Below are 13,997 nucleotides of genomic sequence, written 5' to 3'. Positions count from 1 at the left end.
TATTTTTATACAACTTATATCGATATGCAATTAAACGTAAATAAAGTTTAGAAATTGGTTTGCATTTAACTGCAATTTATAGCCAATGAATTTCACATCAAAGATGTTGAACATAAAAACTACTTGACAATCATAAGATGATTTTGTGCAACTATCTTAAATATGCAATTAAACGTAAATGCTGTTATCCAATTATTTTTAACCTAACTGAAAATTATAGCCAAAGAATAAGATCTAAGATGTATTAAACATAAAAACCACATGACAATCATAACATCATTTTATGCAACTATATTAAACATAAATGTTGCTCCGAAATTGCTTTGCATTTAACTGAAATTCATGGTCAATGCACTTAAGATCAAAGATGTGGAACATAAAAACTACATGACAATCAAAACATGATTTTGTGCAACTATCTTAAATTTGCAATTAAACGAAAATGCCAAATGCAACTATATTAAACATAAATGCTGTTCCGAAATTGCTTTGCATTTAACTGAATTTTATGGTCAATGAATTTAAAATCAAAGATAATTTTATACAACTATTATTGATATGCACTTAAACGTAAATGCATTTATCAGAACTCTAAAAATGAATTAAAATTACAAAGAAAAAGGCAATTTGAACGAATTTTAACTACTCAACCTGAACAAATCTGTCTTAATCCATTTGGCTACTGACTAATTTATATGATGGAAATGCAGGAATAAATCAGTTGCTGATTAAATTGTTGCAGAGGAGCAACGGTGATTTGACTGCCAGGAGTCAAGCATTATTCATGAACTGATTTGGCTTGCAGTGAGTTGGCAAAAAACCAGTGCAGACTGCATCCAAACGTAATTATGCCCCATACCGAGAGGCAGGCTCCATAAACGGGGATCCCATGTGTCAAAGATAGGAGAAGCCTGTGAGTGTGTGTGTGTGTGAGTCCTTGCAACCCAGTTGGATATGAATCCTGCTGGCCAAGTGAATAATTAATGTGTGTGTAGCAACTGGTTGTGGTTTTGTCTATGCGGTTAAGAGCAGACTCAACAAACATAGATGCCCAATAGATTTATGTCCGTCTGTGGAGTTAGGACTCGCAATGTTTGCCAAGTTGCATCCGGTTAAAGGTGGCATTGCAATAGAAATCCAAACTCCTTTCCTCTATGAAGTTCTCTTTTAACTTCCCTCTCCCTCTCTCTCTCTCTCTTTCACGCCCTCGCAACTGTGAAATATGAAAATAATTTGGACAGGTGCACTTATTACATATCTTTTATGGCAATTAATGTCTCTGTTCATGCTCTGGCCACAATTAGGCTGAATGTACTTTCCAAAGTGACATTTATCAAAAAGGGCGCATAATTTATTAGAAAAGTACACACACACATACAGGGATTATACAAATGCGCAAGAGAGCAAGAGCAAGAGAGAGAGAGAGAGAGAGAGAGTGAGAACGAGGCCAGCACACAAAAAAATAATATGCAGGGCATGCAATAAAAATACACGAAAAAAAATGTGAAATGAGAAAAATTAAGGGTATAAACAAGCGAGTAAACATGAAAGATTTGCGAAAGAAATCTCTGTAGTATCTGTTCGTATTAACCCTCAAAAAATGCCTGCGTCTGTGTGTGTGTGTGTATTCGAATACGTAATGAGCACTTGTGGTACACGTAAATGCGGCACTACGTCTACAGCTGAATGCCAGCTACAAAGCAACAAAGCAACAACACGAACAGCAGCAGCAGCAGCCGTCGGCGGCGTCGGCAGCGGCTGCTCACTCACCACTATGCCAGAGCCACAGACAGCACCAACAACCACACACACACATACATACATACGTACATACACTACGCTTTCTTGCTATTGCTTTTGACTCGTCGTTCATCGTTCCCATTTAACATTGTGCACACAACCCAGTGCCCAATTTAGTCAGAACCGATTACATATTAAATATTTATGTTTATTAAACGTATGCGCTTTTGTATTTATTATTATGGATTTAAGCTGTTTAATTACATTTAATAATATTGTTTTTTACATTTTATAAATAGTGGATAACTGCTTAATAGTCGTTTTAGTATATGGCTATGCCATTTTCTACTGGGTCACTTGTTTTGCGTACTCTGGGCTCTGGCATACAAAATTGTGCTGCTGACGTTGGCAGCAGCAACAGCAGCAGCAGCAAGTTTCACGTCGTGCGCAAACATGGCGATGGCGTTGCGTTGCGTTGCTTTGCTCTGCCTTGCGTTTGCATTTGCTTTTTCGCATTTGGTATAGCATGATGTTTGTTTGTATGTATTATATGTACATTTGTATGTGCAATATTTACTTTTAAATTGCAGGCAAGCAGCAGCGGTCGACGCGTCGTCCAGCCCCAGAGTGCAAACCCGCACCCCTCATACATACACACACTCTGGCAATACAACCCACCACTTGGCCGCAGCAGCAGCAGCAGCTACATTGGCGTCGGCATCGACTGCGGCATATTTACATTTTGATTGGGAAACTGTTGAGGCGCATTTTGACGCCGCATTCGTGGGTGTAGTTTAAAATACTGTCGCTGTCGCAGTCACTACTGCTGCTGCTGTTGTTGTTGTTATTGTTGCCTTTTTCGTTCCATTTCGTTTTCAAGCACAAGCCACGCACGCACACAGACACGCACACACGCATGCATACTCTGAAGCTTTTTGTGTTTGTGCTTTTGTTGTTGTTGTCGCCGCTGCTGCTGCTGCTTTTTGCTTTGTCCAATTATAATTTGTTTCGATTTATCACACGACATTATTGAGACAAGCAGCACACGGTAAGGAGAACGGCACAAATGATTAATTGATCAATCGACCAAATCTCTAATCTCCAAACAATCGCTATACTATTTGTCATATGATTTCAATGTCCGCATGAATTTATTCATATTTTGCTATTTTTAATACTGAAAGTATTTTGTTTTTTCAGGTATTTCTTTCGTGTCGCATAATTGAAATGGCAAAGTAATTTTTCATCATTATTACGTAATGTTTCAGCGACCTGCGGGTTCTCTTAAACACCCGTTCGCCCCACTCCACCTCCTAAACACGACTTTTGAATTTACGCCACTAATTAGTTTATGAATGTTGTGCGACGTCAACGCTGGCAGCGACGCCAACGCCGCAGTAAACGACAAAAATTCACCACCTTCCCACCAGGGATGGGGTGAAAAATTCCAATTTGCTGACATCCCGTGTGGTTGAGGGGTGCAAAACGGGTGCAAGCGGGTGACTCTTCTCTCTTCACTCTCTTCTCTGTCTGTTGGCTTGATGCTTGATGCCCGTTTTCCCCTAGGATGTCGCGAAATGTGCAATTTAAGAGATTAATTTGTTGCCGCATTGTTGCTTTCACTCTTCTGTTGTTATTGTTGTTGCTGTTGTTGTTGTTGTTTAATCTGTGACGCAGTTACGTAACTTTAAAATCCCAATTAAAGTGGATTTAAATTGCTTGGAATGAGTTCAAGACCCTTTTTTGCCACTCGCCGCAAGCAACGGAAATTTGCATAATAATTTCAAAAATATTTGCCAAACCCAAAAATTTGCAGACATTATTTATGAAAGTATAATATTATTATTATTAATTTCAATTATACAATTTTGTTTCTTCAAAGAGTCTTACAATTCTTCAAGGGGGTGTATTCAGTTATAATGACATTATAATCTGCACATATCTGGTAAAACAGGATGTCTGTATACAAAAAGCATGCTTAGACTGTTGGCTTAATTCTTTAGGTGATGGATATAGCTTGGAATGAAATATTAAAAGTTTATAGACGGGAAATGAAGACTCAATGACTGGTTAATATTGGCTTTTTAAATGTGAGTTGAGGATTAGAGAACACTCCAACACTGGCCTAAAGAAGAAGTATGGGTTTTTTTTACTATTACCATCTCTCTATCGATCTTCTTATTTTATATAAATAACATATTTACAAAGAGAGTAATAGATTGTACTACCCAAATTCCCTATGGATACAATGATTCCTAACCTAATATGGCGTCTTTACCAATCTGCGCTAACTAACGCTTTAAAAACGCTAAAATTCAATATTAGATTGTGAATACCATACCATACAATACCATACCATTGGTTTAGAAATCATTTTAAAAATTAGGACATTATTTCATAGATTCCGATGGGATCTGTAGCCAAGCAACCGCTTCACTCCTGAATTTTCATATTAAGCTGTTTTCGTTAACTTTAAAATGTTCCGATTTGGTTAGTATGCTGTCATGAGTTAAGGTAAGATATTTAACTTATTTTACTCTAGACGGAACGAATAAAGTATGCTTTGAGGAATGTAAATACTACAATCAAATGTGTTTCATTGGCCGAATAAATATTAGTCTAACTATTGATTAAAAAGTGTTTCGTTAACTATTAAAAACTTCGACTAACATTTAAGGAAACTAAAGGGAACAAATATAACAAGCACTAGAATATGTGGATTTAAATCTCTATAGTGTAAATTTGTAGCCGTGCAGTTTATTATAACGTCAGCTCCCACTCTGTTCATTCTGTACATGAAGAAAAGAAAGTATACAGAAGAAAGTTTCTCCTCACCTATAAGGAATATATATTCTTGATCAGGCGACTATCTTTGATTTACGCGTATCCATCTGTCTGACTATCTGTCCGCTTAAGTACATATTTGTAGTTGGCTGACTCTCCAAATTTGATGTATAGGCTTGTTTATTAATTAGGCGTGTGTAATAATGTTTATAATTTTGAAAGCCTCGACAAAGTATTTTAATTTATTGTGAATACATTGCTTAAAACTTAAGATCTTCTTGGCCTTCAGTTACACAATTAATTAAAGAAAAATTCTTTAAAATTGCCAATCATTTCGATATTGGTTAGCTGAATATTGGTTAGCTGAATAAGAGATATTTAAAGTGATACTAATTTGAACTGTCTGCCCGCTTAAGTGCTTGTTTGTAGTTGGTTGACCCTTCAAATTTGATGTATAGGGATTTGCATATGATTATAGGATTAAGCAGGTGTTTGAGATTAAGAAAGGTGTTTTGATTATAAATCAATGAACAGGGAAGCTTCTAGTCAAGCACTCTAGACAAAAACATTTTAAGGAGTTTTCATTTAGAAGAGAATTATGAAATATCCATTTTGCTACATTCCTACTTTTTCTACTATTTTGTAACATTTCTCCCACATATTGTTATTTTTAGGGTGGAAAGTTGTAAGATTTCCCTGAAAGCTTTATTATAGGTTTTCCATATTCGAATATGCAATCATAAGACCTTGTTAGTAGAAGAAAGAAATATTTTCTCTCCTTTCGAAATTGTTTGCTCTCAATTCGAATGAGTTTATTTAGTTATAATCTAAAACCGTTGTTTCAATTCCTCATTAATAATATCGTTAAACATTATGAAGAAAATATTGAATTGAATAAGGGTTTGTAAAATATTAGTTAAACATAAATTGTACATACAGTATTCTAATTTAAGACAAACACATAATTGATGTAGTCGACAAATTGATAATGACATAGAGATATTCATATATGACCAATCAATCTGGTAATCTAATCTTAATATGTTTAAAATACCCTTCATAAGGGTGTTAAACTTCAAACAATAATATTTCATTCCTTCATGTCATACACACGACTATAAATTCAAAGTAAACAGGATAAGATAAGTTACCTGGCAACTGATTAATTTTACTTAGGGGATGGACTGAGAAAGAACATCTACCAATAACACGCACATGAAAATGATGTATTATGGACAGATGCAAATTACCTGGTAACATTTCTCTAACCAGCAAAAGGGTTTAATAACAATAGAAGAATGAGTTTATAGAAGCTCTTCATCATACTTTAAAACGTTACTGAGTATTTCTTATACCCATCTACCTTATGAGAATAACTTTGTGCCTCCATGAAATATATGTATCAAGCAGAAGGAGTCTTCTCCGACGCCATACTATATATATATTCTTAATCAGCGTCAACAGCCGGAACGATGTACGTCTGTCCGACCATCTGTATGAACTTCTATATCTTAGACGCTATAAGAGATAGAAATATAATTTCTATAACAAAAATAGAATAACAAGCGTAATTTAAAAGCTAGAGTCTCGAGTCTTGGTACATAATAATAACTATAGTTTATATAAAGTTATAAAGTTATATAAGAAATACTTTTGTATACCAATCTGCTATGTTTTGCTCTTTATGGTATATTTTGAATTCTGTACTTTTACAATATACCAAATATACCGTTTGGTATATTTCTTAGAATTTTTGTGGTATATTGGTTTGATATGTTTTAAACTTACTGTTTTGCTGTACTATTACAATATACAAAATATAACGTTTGGTATATTTTTAGAATTTTGGTGGTATATTAATTTTCTTTATGTATGTTTTAAACTTACTGTTTTGCTTTCATTAATAATGGGTAATCGTTAATAAACGGTAGAGAGCACGCTCGACTGTAGCTTTTGTCACTTGTTTGAATACAATACTATATTAATATACCAAATATAGCCTTCGGCATATTTTAGTATTCTCGCCGTATATTTTAAGAATTGGTCCGCACTTAGATGTTCAGAAGGATGTTAGTAGAACTCTGGTAGACCTTTGAGAAGTGTCAAACACTTACATAAATTCAACACTTATTTTGGAAGCAAGTGTTGGAAAGGGTCCAGTTGTAATTTCTGAAAATAATAGGTACACGCCCCTGGTCTTCTAATAAAATAGCGTCGTAATGCATGCCAATATCTTTAATAAACGGCTGTTAGAATTATATTTCTAATTTCCCAATATCTTGATAAAAATAGGAAATATGTAATTAGAAATGCAATATCGAGTTGTTTGGTAAGCTTAAACAACCACTTAAATTAGATTGGGCAATCGAAAAGTTTCATTTAAAGAAGGTATGTAATGGATGCGATAATAAGAGGTTCATTTGTAATAACCTTCATATTAAGAACAACAATTTAAATTGTGTGTCAAAAAGAATGGTTAATTAAAAAATGCTTAACATTAATCTTATAATAGCAAAATATCTTTGATAGTTTTTAGGTTGAGTTAAACTAGCTGAGATAAACATTCTTGAATTTATTTTCCTCGAATTTCAGAGCGATGGAATTGTTGAAAAAGAAAAGGAATAACTTTATGATTAATAAGTTGAATGAAATGCTTTTATTTTTATTTTCACATATCCCTCGATTAAACTTTTAAGTTTGAGCACATTTTATTACTTCTAAATCAAAATAAAGTACCGATACGGTTATCTGATTTTAAATATTTTCAGATTTGAAAACAAGATTGAAATTTTACTTACCATAAATATCGCATATTTTAAATACTTAAATACTTTTCAAATGAAATGAAGGTCATAGAATTCCCCTCTCTAAATTCCTAAATGTCGATAACAATGACAACATTCCCAATTTCAAAGTTTTCAAGTCTTCGCCTAAACGGATGTATAGTAAAACGAACACGCCTACATGAGCTCATTCAAATGCACAGATATCCAAAAAGTTGTTTGACAGGGTTTGAGCTACTTCCGAAGTCTACAAATTCTACACGTTGTCGTCAAGTTATTTTCCATTTAAAATTACTAGTTAGCAATTGAGAGTATTGAGTATTTTTAAGTTACCTCATAAAAAGAGTAAGTTAAATGATGAAATTAATCAAAATCATCAAATACATTGGCAAAATATACCATTCATCTTTATAATTACAAGTCTGAGCTACTTCCGAAATCTACAAATTCTACACGCTGTCGTCAAATTAACTTTCGTTTAGTTAGCAATTAAAAGTATTTTTAAGTTACTTCATAAAAAGAGTAAGTTAAATGATGAAATTAATCATGTTCATCAAATACATTGCCAAAATATACCATTAAAATTAAAAATAAAAGTTATCAATTAAGAGTATTTTTAAGTTACTTCATAAAAATAAAAGAGTAAGTTAAAAGGTGAAATTAATCATATTCATCAAATACATTGCCATTCATCTTTATAATTATAAGCCGGGAACTCTAATTGATTTCCCAAGCAATGAAATATATTTATCTTCTTCGAAGCCTTAGGTTTCGTGTCACGAACAGATACGAGAGGTGTCAAACTTAAGAGGCTTATCTCAATTAAGCCCTCGACACGAGAATTGCTTTCTCATTGTGGAATATCACACAAAATGGGGGAGTTTATTGAGTATTTACCGGGGGTGTATAGACAATGCGATGCTACCTTTCACAAGAGGTCCAGTTGATGACTTGTATTTTTTTGGGTATTTTTTTATTTACAAAATGTCGGCTTGCCGAATTACAAATGAGATCTTGACTTGAACTTAGGGCAGTAACGTATTTATTAAAGCTTTAACAAGAATGGAAAGAATACTATATTATATTGAAGATTTGTGATATAAGTGATTTTAAAAGCTACTAAAAATAATTTTAATTTATCTATTCTAATAATTTGTAATTTTTAAATGCAAGTATCTTAAAAGATTTTAAATTCTATTTACTAAAATTTTACGTTATTTTACTCTTCATATCTTAAGAAACATTTGTAAAGAGTGCTTAGAAATTCTAAGTTAGATCTGAAATTCTATAATATTAGAATATCTATAATAAAGACTATTAATATCTATAATAAAGACAATGGTCCTTAATCAATAAATTTAGACTACAGTCTTTTATATTTGAGTTGAAAAATATGAATTGAGAAATATATTCTTGTAAATTTGGTTTAGGTTAAAGCTATTTCACAGAAAATGTGTAAAATCAGAGTAAATACTTAGGAAATACTTTTTAATGCAGCATGGATAATAAAATCCCTATAATTCTATGGATACTAAGAGCAATAAAGTAGAATATGACGATAGACCATAATATTTTGATTAAAGTACACATTCGGAGATGAATTTCGTAGATATTTAAGCACATCTTTAAGCTAACCATTAAAGCGTTATTCAAGAGATTTCAGTGATCAAACGAGGAAGGTGGTCTTTTCGTAAGCATTAAAGTAAAGGTGCCCTTAAGCTGTCTTTCTCAATGGCCCAAAGCCCAGTTATCAAAAAATGATGTAGTTAAGTAAAATGAAAATTAATTTCAGATCTTTGAAGCCATCTCGAGTATGTGAATGCTGAAAGTTGTATAGTGAATAGTGAATGGTTGCTTGACCTTTTTGGCAGACTTGTGGATGGGCTCTGGAACACCTTAATATTATTGAATACTTTATCCCCTTGGCTGTCAGAGTTTGATCCGCTTCCGGATTTGCTTTCCTTACAACATCCTCTTCAGTTATTGCCTTCAGTCCTTCGTCTGTCTGTCGATTGGACAACTAAGCATAAAATTGGCGTGAACATAAAAAAGTTGTACGCGACTTAGTCGAACTTTTGCAGCAGTTTACTCCTCTCCCTCTCTCTCTCTCTGTCTGCGTTGCTTTGCTCGCTCTGTCTCATTCGTAATCTGTAGCTTAAGTTTTTGGAAAACTTTTGGCTTTCTTTTGCTCAAAAGTTCTGATTGTGACCTTTGGCCTATAACAACTTTTTGCATACAAATTTCGACAGTAATTTGACAGCATGTAAAACTTCCAAAAGGTGTTTAAACGTGTATTGCATGTGTATGTGTGTGTATTATTTTTGTGGGTCTGCTAGCGAGAGTGTGTGAGAAGGCAGCTTTAATCAAATAATTTATTATCGGGCTGCTTTGTACACGTTTACGTTTAATTGAAACTAAAATATTTTTGATTAATTATAAGGCGGCGGTAGCGCAGAGCAACACCAGCAGCAACAACAACAGCAGCAGCCAGCCAGCCAGAGCAGCAGCAGCGCCAACCTTTTGTTTTCATACAATCTAGTGGGTACAATCCGACGCTTCGTTTCGCTTCGGGTCGGCAACACGAGCGCCGAACTCGGCACGACAAGCTGAGCGCTCTCTCAAGGCTGTGGGCATTCGGTATTCGGTATCATGCTGAGCGCAGTCGACGTCGCTGCCAACTTTGTTGTCGTCGTCGTTGTCTTCATTGCCCAACCTTTTGGCCCCCCTGCGCTAGCGTTTGTCACAAGATACACACACACACCAACATATACACACAAGCCAATTTATGTACAACAAGCATGAGTTCGGTTTGGGTCTGCGTTATGTATTCGAGCTTACGCTTTATCTTGCTCATTCGCAGCGCACACAGTTTCGTCAATTGCCTTTCGCTTCTCTAGCTGCTGTTGCTGTTGCTCTCAGCGACCCTCACGTACATACACACACACACACACACCCATATACACAAGCAACGTATTTCTTTTGCTTTGCCTTTTGCTTATGTTGTTATTTTCGCTTCGCTTCGCTTAATGTTTTTCGTCGTTGGCTTGGCTTGGGCCGCTGCTGCTGTTGCTGCTGTCGCTGCATATGGCTTCGCTGCCGGCGTCGCTGCTTGAGTTGTCAGTTGTTTTCCCTACTCCATTCCACACATCTTCGCTACTGCTGCTGTCGCTGTCACTGGCAACCAGTTTGCCATGCTCTCTGCTCTGTCCTCTGTCTCTGCTTCTTCTCGGTATCACGATAGTCAGCAGCAGCCTAACTTATGAAGCCAGCATATTATTTCTTTTTATTTATCTTACTCTGTTTTTTTCTTTTCGCTTTGCCTACCCCCGACGACTGTCAATTTGTCATGTCTGTATGTGTCTGCGTGTGTGTGTGCTGTGTGTTGTGGAAAACAGCCCGAAACTATATGGAAAATGAGGAAGAGGCGTACGGTGAGAAAACTCATTATTATGCTCTACGCGGCAGCAGAATGTTCAGCGTTGGACGTTCGACGCTAAGCCCACAGTCTGTGTGGCTCTGTGCACGCGTAGATAATAAAGCAACACACTTCACCAGGGTTGTCGAGTGTGTTCAATTTTTAAGCACTAAATATTAAAAGTATATGCACTGCAAAAACAATTATTTTATTTTATTATATATTTTAATTATTTTCTTATATTTTTTTATTCAAGTATTTTTCTTGACAAATATTTTTTGACAACGCCTGGCAACCCTGAGGCGCCTGTGGCTGCATGCCACGACCGCCAGCAACAGCTTAGGCAAGCACATACACACACGATTGCAGCTCTTCATACACACACATACACCCTGACAGTGGGCCACATAAACATCTGCTGCTGACGCTGCTGCTGCTGCTGCTGACGTTGGCGTAGACGTCGCTGGTAATTGGGAATGAGGCATGTGGCATGCTCTGCTGTGCTGTGCTGTGCTGTGAGGCATAAGTATGGTTATGATGATGCTAAATGATGTGGATGTGCTAGCTTGTGACGTCACAACAATGCGTATTGGGAAAATCTACTGGCAGACACACACATAGACAGTAAATGCTGCTCTATGTGTAAGCGTGTGTGTGTGTATGTGAGTGTGTGTGTTTGGTGCTCGGCATGCGCCCTGAATACAACACAATAACTGAATCGGAGTTTCGAGCTGTTTGGTCGGTCATTGCTTGCGGGATTTGTCGATGCGCAGAGTAGGCAAGGAGACAGAGATGGAGCAGCAGCAGCGAATGAGAAAGAGAAAGAAAGAAAAAACGCGACGTCGGCACAACACAAATTAAACTTAAATGCCCCCCATTCACTTGCAAGGCTGCTACTGGAGTTGCCGTCGTCGTCGTTGTCGTTATCGTTTCGTCTTCTTCTTCCACTTCGTTGCTGCTGCGATTGCTAAAGTCGTGGCCAGTGGCACGACGATTCCCAACAGCAGCAGCAACAACTGCAACTACAGCAGCCAGCAGCCAGCAAGCAACGTCATCGTCATCCATCTGGGCACATTATTAGTTTCTCTTTCTTGTCTTGCTGCAGTTGCTGTTGTTGTTGTTGTGGCGCTTTATCGCATTTATTGCTGCATGGGGTCTCAATTAAGCTGTTAAGACCAGTTGAGGCCAATCTATCGACGGAATTAAAGCCAATCAATAATTTACGATGAGCCCCAGACACCGAACCTGAAACCGAATCCAAAGTCTCTCGCAACCGTCTCCAGCCGACAGGATGAGCTCAATCAATGTTGCAAGCAGCAACAGCAGCGGCAACAAAGCCAGAGACAAGCTGACACATCACTTAAAATGGCGTTCCTCGTTTCTCTTGGTCTTTTTAAGCCACAGTCTCCAATCAACAGCACACTTTGATTAGCCTTTCCGTATCACGTAAATTAACAATTGCAGCTTAAGAAATAATCATTTAGACTTTCTAGAATTCCATAAGTATAAACAGCAAATTCTACTTATTGAATAAACAACTGCATGGTGGAATTTTCTGGAAATCTTTCAGAATGTTATTCGAAAAGAGTTTTCCATATTTAGGATCGAAGAAGCACTTAAAATAGCAATTGCTATATAACAAATAATCAGTTAAACTTTCTAAAATGTCAAAGTAATAAATAGTATGACAGAATTTTCTAGAAAACTTCAAGATGTCTATCGACAATATTTTGAAATAGGACATTTCGACATTTAGGATTGAAGAGAAGCTGAGAAATATTGGATATTCAAGACTGCTAAACGAAAACAATAAACCTAAAATTTCTTCAACTCCTAAAGCTAAACAAACTTCAATATTTTACGTATTTACTTTTTTTAATTCTTGTCACCATAAACAGTCGAAATTAAAATATAATATAATTTAGTTAAATTTAATTTTAAACAATGATTTCGATAGTATACTTTAAATTTGAATTTATAATCTGTCAATCGTAAATTGTTGGTGAATGTATTAAAATAATTTGTAAATTAAATCTAGCTTCACCGAGGAAACCACAAAAACCTCAATCAAATTAGTTGATAGGTTATTACTTCGTTATTTCATTTGCGCTACACAACTCTTGCTAAAAAGTAATAAATTATTGTGTTTAATGCAAACCCTATGGGAATATTTTGTAATCAGCAGATCTAAAAAAAAGTTAACGTATAGAGTAGTTTAATACACATTCTTTAGATTAAGGAACAAGGGTGTAAATAAACAAACCTGGACAGAAGTTGTGTGGGTAATAAAATTACTAAGAATATAATTTTAAGCATGCTGCCAAGATATTTTGACTGTGGAAGTATAATTAATAGAAATCTATACCAGCCAATAGAATAGATTTCATTCATACAGAGTTTATGCCAAGTTTAATTGAAACCAAAAATGAAAGTCGATTCCTTTGATGAACTAGTTTAAGCAACTCTAGTATCTGCTTAACCTTATGGACAATAACTAAAATATGATTATCGAACTTCATTCGATAATCATTGAGCTCTCATACATCATTCACCACTTTCAACCTATTTTTAAAGAAATTTCTTAAATTTCAAACGAACAGGTCAATAAAAGAACTCCAAAACATTTCAAATTATTGACTTTTTTAAATATTTAAAAATGCGTTTATAAGAAAGCTTGATATACATGTTCTTTTTAACTTTCCAAACTATATAGTTTTATATAAAGGTATTACAATAATCAAGGAATTTCAAATTAATCATCTAACAAAACTATAGTCGAGTGTGCTCGACTATGAGCTACCCGATACCCAGTTTCAATATAAGCAAAACAGTGTGGTATTATTCTAAAAATATACCGAGAAATATACTAAAATATACGGAAGGCTATATTTGGTTTATTGACATACTATTACTTTTAAAAAATATATAGAGAGTAAAAAATATACCAGATTGTCAACAAAGGCAACTAAGACTCGACTACGGAGGCCGTTTTTCCTACATAAAGTTATTTTTTTAAATAAATTGTACAATTTTTGAAGAATGACAAATACCATACTGAAATCAAGTGTTTCATACCATATGGACATGACTTTATCGTCTTTAGTATCCGAGACGATCAAGAATATATATACTTTATGGGATCGGAGATTCCTCCTTTTCCTTCTAACTGGTTAAACTTAAATTACATATTTTAATTTGCATTCATTTATTCTTCTTCCGATGACTGATTATATCTATCTTTCAATTTGACTAAACTTACTAAAATATTGTTCCTT

General features: G+C 35.2%; 1 long non-coding RNA gene across 2 annotated transcripts; it reads right to left on the bottom strand.

Annotated features, from left to right (window-relative positions):
• Positions 1-12,887: 12,887 nt before the first annotated feature.
• Positions 12,888-13,755, bottom strand: LOC133845613 (uncharacterized). 2 transcript variants are annotated; one of them, XR_009894799.1, is made up of 4 exons: positions 13,668-13,755; positions 13,116-13,284; positions 12,986-13,056; positions 12,888-12,909 (listed from the first exon to the last, which is right to left on the bottom strand). It is a non-coding gene; the product is annotated as an uncharacterized LOC133845613 (long non-coding RNA). The 2 variants fall into 2 exon arrangements; XR_009894798.1 differs by having other exon boundaries at positions 12,986-13,284.
• Between the last annotated feature and the right edge of the window lie 242 nt (positions 13,756-13,997).

Source organism: Drosophila sulfurigaster, chromosome 3 (genome assembly GCF_023558435.1).
Source record: "Drosophila sulfurigaster albostrigata strain 15112-1811.04 chromosome 3, ASM2355843v2, whole genome shotgun sequence".
Classification (NCBI taxonomy): domain Eukaryota; kingdom Metazoa; phylum Arthropoda; class Insecta; order Diptera; family Drosophilidae; genus Drosophila; species Drosophila sulfurigaster.
Note: the sequence above shows the minus strand (reverse complement) of the source record. Positions and strands in the feature narration are given on the sequence as shown.